The 9,170-nt window shown below is 35.9% G+C and overlaps 1 non-coding gene across 1 annotated transcript; it reads right to left on the reverse strand.

Moving 5' to 3' along the window:
* Positions 1-5,945: 5,945 nt before the first annotated feature.
* On the reverse strand, positions 5,946-6,052 carry LOC141699224 (small nucleolar RNA R71). Its single transcript, XR_012565701.1, has one exon. It is a non-coding gene; the product is annotated as a small nucleolar RNA R71 (small nucleolar RNA).
* Positions 6,053-9,170: the final 3,118 nt, after the last annotated feature.

The following is a 9,170-nucleotide window of genomic DNA, read 5'->3' on the forward strand; positions in this document are numbered from 1 at the left end:
AGAACGAACTATGTTACAATCACGATATTTATAAGGGTTCCCATAAGGGTTTTAACTATCAGTACTACGTTAGGTAGTCCGACTATGAACTTGGCAAGAGTTCTTATTATCTTAGTGAACTTATTATCTTAACGTCACATCATCTCTGAGGTTTATAACGCTTCGCTCTGATACCATTTCTGTAACACCCCCAAATCCGGGGTCGGGGATCTAGGTTGTCACGAGTTCCATTTCCCTTAATAACACCCAATCTTATTAAATAATCAACTATTATGTACTGTGACCCCACCATAAGCACACATACCACAAGTTATAGTCTCAGAGATGAATATCCAAAAATAATCACAAGTCGTTTTATTCCACAATTATATGCCAATACACCTTAAAAGGGTTTCTGAATAAATTTACATTTCTTTGCCATTATTACAATTCATAAATATACATAAATCTGGTTCATCAATAGTTGAAAACCTAGCCTATTGGTAGCTCCTACTTCAGCTACGGCGACATCAACGCTTCCAGCAAACTGCGGAACATTTTCTAACCGCTTGCGAATTGGAAGCTTGGTCATGTTCATCTTGTCTAGCTGATGTTGTGTGATGAAAGAAGAAAGCAAGGATGAGCAACAAGCCCACCAAAATTATATGTATAATGATTTACAATATATGAGCATTCTCATAGTACTCATGAAAGTCTTGGTCAAGAAGAAATGAACCAAGTTTGATATCTTACCGTGACCAAGTCGCAAAATATTCAGTATGTATGTACATATATACTTTTCACAATCTTTGAAATCCTCTGACATGTATAATATACACAGAGTTCCCGTTTATAACTGTATAAAATATCGTTGCAAGGTGATCTCATATATCTAACCTTGTCTCAACATTTTTCCGAAAATCTTTGACATGCACAAGATAATCATTTAAAGATATAAGTTTAAAAGATGAAGTTACAAGATACTCCAATATACTTATATCCCAATACTACTTGAACTACCACCGTTCAAGTTATAATCAGTTTCAAAAGCTCATCACCCAGATGAGACTACAAGATAAGACTTGAATAGATTCAATCCTTGAAATATCATTATAAATAATGAAGTTACGAGATACTTCACTAAGTCCCGATATATATATACACCTATATATATACATTTCATACACTCCTTGAAAACCTCTGTTATGAAAATTATAAACAGAGTTGCAATATCCAATGAATTTTGGAAAGGAGAAAACCTTGGCATAAACCTGATATCTTGCTGATCAGGCAAAGATACCAATAAGTAACCTTTTCTACTAGTAGATGGACGAATTCCCCACTGGTCATCACCCTGGTCGCAATAGGACCTTATTCTGGACTGCCACTCAGCCACTTACGCATTTGATTCCCACTGAGCCACTTACACTTTCATGGACGCCCACTGAGCCCATGTTGCTTATGTCGACTCAATAGATGGACTTATTTCCCGAACGTTGGGAAAGTAATCAATTCATTTATCAAAACAGTAACCTCGTTGCGAATGTAAAATACACTACTGAGCCGGATCCCTCATGTTTTGAGCGAGTATTTAAATCCCCTTCGAAAGGAAGATCTTAACTATAAAAATGAGTTTTGGGATCCGCTCTAACTTTTAAAATCATTTTGAAGACTCGAAAACATTTTTAAGAATATTTGGAGTAATGCTGATTTAATAAAGTAAATCAGTCCCGATATATTAGAAAATATCTGAATATTATCATTTAAATAATATTCTCTTAAAGAATAATCTTTATACAAATAATTGAAGTAGAAACTGTAAAACTTATACTTGAAATGTGTATTAAATAACCAAAGATATACTTATACGAAAGTACTATCTTTATTTGAATAATCAAAAAAATAAGTTTGATTATTGACACCTTATTCTTTAGTAAAATAAAGAATATATTTCAGAAAATAATCGGAGTCATAGGTCCTCATATGAATATTCAAATAATATTCAATTAAATAATATAAGCTGAGTCATCTGTCCTCGAATGAATACTCAAGTAATTTTCATTAAATAATATAAAGTGAGTCATAAGTCCTCGAATGAATATTCAAGTAATATTCATTAAATAATATAAAGTTATCGAATAAACATTCTTCGATTAATAGTTTTAAAAACTATTCATATATATATATATATATATATATATATATATATATATATATAATACTCGGGAGCCTCGCCTCCCGGTTTTAGAAAAAGTTCACCTTTTGATCCCCTATACTAAGGGTATACTCAAATACCGCTTATCTCTAGCATAGGTATTATGCAACTAATAAGCATTTGAACCAACAGATATATAAATCAAGAATACGAAACATGCATGCATATATAACATATCACATGCTACAATATATCGCAAGGATTTGCTAATAACAAATACGCATTTATCACAAGATCATGCATATACACATATACATCACAACAACAGTTATACGGGTAGAAACCTTGCCTGAGCGACTGGGGGTTACAAATGGCTTGGGACGAGTCTGGTAACCTATAAACAACATATAAGTTGGAATTAAACCAAAGTCACTTATAAATCTATACTTTAACCAATTTAGACTTTAACGCTCGCTTTGCGCTTAACGATTCACTTAAGTCGCTCGAGTACCCTCGGCTCCATCATTTTTAATAAATTAATTATTATGAGTTTTAAGGAGATTCTTTTGCGAGTGTCTTACCAACTGCATATTACACTTTACATAAATGTTTCATACTCAAATAGTCCTTTAAGGTCTTTAACCTATATTTCAAAGTAAGGCGAGGGGTAATGGTTCGTTCGTGAAACGTCGTTACTTAAAACGGCCGTTTCTCCTAAACCGTACATCGGAATCAAACGAACCACATATCAAAACGAAGCTCGTAACATGAACTATCTAATCATGGCAATGGTCAAAACCTAGAAGGGATTTCTCGAGTCCTACTGTTAAGAACAAAACAGCCTAAAGTAAATCGGACATTACGACGACTATATTTGCGCGATTTCCCAAATTTAAAACACTCCAATTCAACCCACAATCAATCCACAATCACAACCCAATCAAAACTCCATCCATACTACATCATAACAGCCCCAACACTCAACATCAACAATTTATACTTATTCTTAAACTTGAATTTAACTACACTTAAGTTCATTAATCAACAATCCAAGAACTACCACTCCAAAAACTTCACAAAATCAACTAATCTCTACATTTATAACTAGCAAACCTCTCATTAATTATAAAAACAAAACTAAACCTAATTACTCAAATAAAGTTAGGGTTTGGAGGGGTTATACCTTCCTTGGAGAGTGGAGAATCAAGAGAATGGCTTGGAATCACCCTTAAAGTCCTTATCCAAGCTTAATCTAAACAAAACTTCAAGAACAAAAAATTTAGTTCTTGAAAAACACTATTCACCATCTTCTTCCATGATTTTTAGGAAGAGATTGTGGATGATTTAGGAGCTCAAACTTATAGGATATTCATAACTATGCATAAGGAGTCTTAGATAATTACCTTGTAATTTAACAAAGCTTGGAACTATAATTTTGACTTTCTTGCTTTGGAAAAGAAGAAGAAGCCGAAAGCAAGGTGAAGAAAATTAAATAATCTTTGTGTTTTGGGTGAAATGATTGTTGGTTGGTTGTTTTTAGCTTGATTTTGGTTAATTACCTTTTTAACCATGAACTTTAAAACCACACCTCCTTCCCCCTTATGTCATGCTTATGTCACCTTGTTATGTCATCATCCCTTACTTGCCCTCTTCTCATTGGTTTGATGACATCATCCCCTCTAATCTCTTTGATTAGCTTTTAATTAATTGGCTAATGACCGCTGATCTATTATACGGTTCGCTTAACTTTCATTTTCGTTTATCGTTTGAGGGATCATACTCGGGATCTTATTACTTAGGTTTCCTTAACCTTTCTCAATACATTATTTTCCTTTTTATGATCCTCTCTTATAATCCTTGAATTTAAATCCTTTTCATTCTGTTACCTTATACTCAATTCTTTCGATATCTGGTGGATTTCCGGGAAAATCAAAGTGTTCGGATTTGGATTCTGGCGATCTTTACGTACACTTATATACCAAATAGAGTACTAATAATATCCGAGAAGATCAATAAAAGAACCCCTACATAGTGTGGCATGAAAAGTTTTCTTATTCAGCAAAACACTATTCATAAGGGTTTCAAAAATTCCAAAAATTGGGGTTATTACAATCGTGATTGATATTCCTATTTTATAATGTAAGTGCTTTGAAGCACTGAACCCTAAACCTTGATTCCAGTTATTGATCTTGAGTCGTAAACCTGATTCTTTCTAGACCATTGATTGTTGTATACCCAAACACGAACCTCAAATATACGATACTACTCCACAAATACATATAAACTAAATACCATACACTGAATCGAGTTACCTACATACTCAAACCATTATATTTTATGCTTTGAAAGACCAAATCCTTGAAACCCTGAAACATTGATTCATTGTTAGCCAATTCTTTCATTACCTAGCATCCAAACTTTGAAAATGCTCTTTTGATCCTTATGCAGATTAAAACCATTTCATTATAGAACATCAAATGTTGTTAATGATTCAGGTTGTTGCTTATTATTGTTTATTCTGTTATTATGTTAGAATTGGATTGTTTTTATAAAATTGTTGACCAGATTCGTGGTCAGACCATATAATGGTCAAGTTAGGCCAATGTGCGCCTTGGATTCAGTAGTTAGAGCAGTGCTGTGTGCTTTGCTCGGGGTTAGTCCGTGACTGATCAGCAGCCTAACCTTAGTTTTTAAAATGAAAATATAATATCCAATTCTAAATCATAATCCATTGTTCACTTGATATCATAACCATGTTCACCTGATGATCATTATTCTCAGTTTTGTCATTGTGACTTGCTGAGCTAGTTAGCTCATTTGTGCGATATTGTTTATGTTCTTTTCCAGTTAAGAAGGAACCGGTTGGTACCGAGGATCCCCAGTCCAGCGCGAGAGCTAGGGGTTCAGGTTGATTGAGCTGAGCTAGTAGGCTTCTTTTGGGATAATTTAAGTCTGTAAAAGTTTGTAATAATGTTTAATACTCAGTTTTGAGTTTGGAATAGTTGGGATTTGAAAGTTTGTAATATAATAGTGTGTTTGGCTTGTGTGCATACTTTAACCTGTTGCGGTCCATGGTGGTTGGTAAGTAGGGTCACGACATATTATTATTATCTTTATTATTGTTATAAGCAGGTTATAAATAAGGTGTGTGTGTGGACCCCAAACTTTTGACCCAGGTTTGGAGGGTACAACATCTGTGGGTACGAATCTAATTTATATCTTATAATACTTGCGAACACGTATACTTGCGTGTAATTTTAGCTTTTATTTTCGCCCTAACAAGTTTTTGGCGTTGCTGCTGGGAACTCAGTGTAATTTTTAGTTTATGTGCTTGACATAAGTGGTCGTTAAAGTTCACTGACTCGGATTCTTTTACTTTCACGGTTTACTTGCGTGTGTTTTAGGTACTCTAGTTTTTATTGCAACTGGAGAACCAGCAGCAATGAAAGTGTTGATGGATTATTCTCAACCAAAGATCAATGATATTAAATCTAGCATTGTCAGGCCAGCTATCGCAGCTAATTCCTTTGAGATCAAGCCTGGAATAATTCAGATGGTATATAATTCAGTCCAGTTTGGGGGTGCTCCAACGGAAGATCCCAACATGCATATCAGATATTTCACCGAGATCTGTGACACTTTTAAGTTCAACAATGTTTCTGAAGATGCTATAAAGCTGAGTCTTTTCCCATTCTCTCTGAGGGACAAAGCTAAGAGCTGGTTATACTCTCTACCAGCTGGTTCTATCACTACTTGGGAGGATCTTGCTCAGAAGTTTCTTACTAAATTCTTCCCTATGGAGAAGACAACTGCACTCAGGAATGTTCTTACTCAATTTGTGCAGCAATTGGGAGAAACTCTATGTGAATCTTGGGAGTGCTACAAGGAGATGCTTAGGAAGTGTCCTCATCATGGCATGCCTGATAGGATGATCATCAATTGTTTTTACAATGGTTTGGGAGCACAGTCAAGACCCATGCTCGATGCGGCATCAGGTGGAACATTATGGGCAAAGAGCTATGAGGAAGCTTATGATTTAATTGAACTAATGACTATTACTGAATATCAGTATCCAACCTAGAGATTGCCACGGGGCAAGGTAGTAGGCGTTCTGGAAGTGGATACAGTTACAACTATCCTTGCTCAACTAAAGGTGTTGTCTATGAAGATCGATTCTCTGGCTAACGATGGTGTTAATAAGATAACCAGTGTTTGTGAGTTGTGTGCAAGTTCGCATGCGATGGAGAAATGCGCTATATCTAGTGAATCAGCTCAGTTTGTGAGCAACTTTTAGAGATCGTAGCAATCTGTTCCAGCCACTTATCATCCTGACAACTGGAACCATCCTATCTTCAGCTGGACAAAAAATTAAAGTGCGATGCAATAGCCTTATCAGCAGTATGCAGCAAAGCAATTCAACCCCCTGGTTTTCAACAACCGCAATATGCACCAATACAATAACTCCAACTTCAACAACGAACTCATAGAGGTGCAGGTCTATCTTCGAATAAAAAATCTTAATTTGACGAGTTGTGTCTTATGTGCAAAAACCAGGCTCTTATATGCCAAAGCCAGGCTGTTTCTATCAAGACTCTGGAGAACCAAATAGGGCAAATTGCTAATGCCTTATTGAATCGACCATAAGGAACACTTCTAAGTGATACAAAAGTCAATCCAGGAAAGAGGGAAGTTAACGAATAGGTGAACACCATCACTTTGAGGTCCGGAAATGTCGGAAGCCCCCAAATTCAGCAAGACAAAGAGTCTGAAAATTTTGTCCAGAATGCAGGTGCATCTGCACTTTCGCCAAATCCAGAAAATGAGATTGAAGCTAAAAAAGTGGTGCAAAAGGATGCCGAGGTGGAACCGAAGAAGAAAGCTGTTGAAAGCAATCCTCCTGAGGGTAATACAGGGGATAAACATGTATACCCACCTCTGCCATATCCTAAAAGGCTTCAAAAGCATAAGTTCGACAAGCAATTTGCCAAGTTTTTGGAAGTTTTCAAGAAGTTGCACATTAACATACCTTTTGCTGAAGCTCTAGAACATATGTTGAGATATGCTAAGTTCATGAAGGGTATTCTATCTCGGGAGCTAAAACTTGAGGAGTTAGAAACCGTTGCTCTAACGGAAGAGTGTAATATTGTGCTGCAAAAGAAATTACCCTTAAGCTTAAAGATCCAGGAAGCTTCACCATACCTTGCACCATTGGCAATCTATCGTTCGACAAGTGTTTGTGTGATTTGGGTGCTAGCATCGATCTAATGCCATTGTCAGTTTTCAAGAAACTTGGACTACCTAATCCAAAACCTGTAAACATGCCTTTGCAGTTGGATGATCGTTCCATCACTTATCCGCGATGAGTAGTGGAGGATATCTTGGTTAAGGTGGATAAGCTCATTTTTCCTGCTGATTTTGTCATTCTAGACTTTGAGGAAGATAAGAAAATTCCCATCATTTTGGGCAGACCATTCTTAGCTACTGGCCGAATTATGATTGATGTGCAAAAAAGAGAGCTTACGATGAAGGTTAAAGATCATAAGGTTACTTTTAGTGTGTTCAAGGCAATAAAGTTACCCAAAGATAAAGAGAAGTGCTTTAAAGTAGAGTGGGTCGACTCTGTCATGAATTCAGAGCTTGAGCAATTGCCAAAGTCAGATATCTTAGAGAGATCCCTAATAGGGAAATTAGTTATTTAAGATGAAGAAGGAACAACGCAACTATAGGTTTTGAATGCACCTCCATGGAAGAGGAATTTAGATATGCCATTCAATTATCTTGGGTTCGCAGAGCTGAAAATTTCTCAAGAGCGTCTCGAGCCGTCTATTGAAGAAGATCCCATACTTGGGCTCAAACCGTTGCCAGATCATCTTAGTTATGTATTTTTAGGTGCTCCCCCTGATAAGGGGTTGTAATATATCTATGATAATCTAAAAGATGATCAGTCGGTTCCTCCCGTGCTTACAGAGGGTCCCTCGCTTGTGCCACAGACAGTTGATCGGTTTGGTATTGGTGATGCGTAGTATAGAAGGTTGATTCGATATATTGAGGCCATGCATGACACCACCGATATTTTGCTAAAGATTTGACACACGCTCTCTGTACTATTTTCTGAGACACTAGTGTCGAAGTTGATTGCCCACCTGATCCTCCACCCGAAGAGGGTGATCCTCCCACTAACTAGGTATGCCTGAAATCTTTATTATTACCTTCAATAAGGATATTGAAAATTTTAAGTTTAGGGGTGATAATGTAAGGATTAGTTTGTGTGAGTTTATATAGATTCATATAGATTCATGTTGCATGGTTAGTTGTATTTCATTCATATGTTTGCATGATTGTTCATATATGACATATTTATTTGTGTTTTTATGTGAGTTCATATAGTTGCATGTGCATGCATGTAACATGATCCCGTAGAATGAGCTGTTTCTGATGGATTGGTGGATGTTGATTTGAGTGTAGTGATGGAAAATAAAGGGCTATTTAAGTCCTAATGAATTGATTTGCATGCTAAAAAAAAAATTTACAAGTCTTATAGATTGTTTTTGAGATAGATCATGATCATACTTGTTTATTTGTTAAGATTTAATCACTTGTTTATATTTAGAATTTATGGTATTCTCGTAATGACGTAGGAACACTGAATTTTAAACTGGAGAAAAACTTGGATTTCATTTCTAGTTTTGAATAAATCCAGGAATCAAATGCCTAGTAGCTGGCTCATAATTTATGAGTAGTCTAGGGTTGAATGAGATGGAGCGAAACACACTCATTCAAAAATTGTTGAAAAAAGAAGAAAAAAAGTACGTGTTTATGCATAATTGACCAAGAGTGAGCTCCTTAATACTCGAACTATTAAGTTCTATGGGACTTTATGCCTAGTGACCTAAGGCTTTTATAGTCTGAGATCTGCTCACTTAATGCTCACTACATGGGTATTATTGTAGAAGTCTTTTGGGACCTCATTCATTGCACGGTCAAATAAGCATCTTTGTTATGTGTTCAATAATAGCATGAATCCTTGTATAACTCT

This window comes from Apium graveolens, chromosome 11, assembly GCF_009905375.1.
Source record: "Apium graveolens cultivar Ventura chromosome 11, ASM990537v1, whole genome shotgun sequence".
NCBI lineage: Eukaryota > Viridiplantae > Streptophyta > Magnoliopsida > Apiales > Apiaceae > Apium > Apium graveolens.